This window comes from Triticum dicoccoides, chromosome 5A (assembly GCF_002162155.2).
Source record: "Triticum dicoccoides isolate Atlit2015 ecotype Zavitan chromosome 5A, WEW_v2.0, whole genome shotgun sequence".
Taxonomy (NCBI): Eukaryota; Viridiplantae; Streptophyta; class Magnoliopsida; order Poales; family Poaceae; genus Triticum; species Triticum dicoccoides.
The window spans coordinates 455,960,034-455,960,641 of NC_041388.1; positions in this window are offsets into that span (position 1 = coordinate 455,960,034).

Consider the following 608-nt stretch of genomic DNA (forward strand, 5'->3'; position numbering starts at 1 on the left):
TTCATGAATATTTTTTTTCAAATATGATGATATTTTTTCATATTCAATATGATAAAATATTGAATATTCATGAGGACACTCGATCTCGATCCCCCTCCATCTCGATCTCGATCCCCCCTCCATCTCGATCTTGATCCCACCCGCGCCTCCTCTCCCCTCTTCATTTAAAAAATAATAATAATAAAAAAGTGTAGACTACAATTGTTGTTAAACAACAATTATTACTGTTTTTATAAAAAATATTACTGTTTCATATTCATATTCATTTTCTAAAAAATTATTACATGCAACAAAAAAAATTACTTATGGCGCACCTCTGGCTGGTGCGCCATTGCTATATATAAGAAAAAGATTACTAATGGCGCACCTCTGCCCGGTGCGCCATTGCTATGTAAAAACAAGATTACTAATGGCACACCGACCGCTGGTGCGCCATTAGTAAGATCCCCCCTAGCTAATTCCCTCCCTCTCGCCAGATCCCCTTCATTCCTCTCCCTCGCCCCCTAGCTAATTCCCCCCGCTGCCCCGACCCACGCCGCCGCCGACGACCCCCCGCACCCTCCCCCGCTCCACCGCCGTCGACGACCCACCGCACCCTCCCTCGCTCC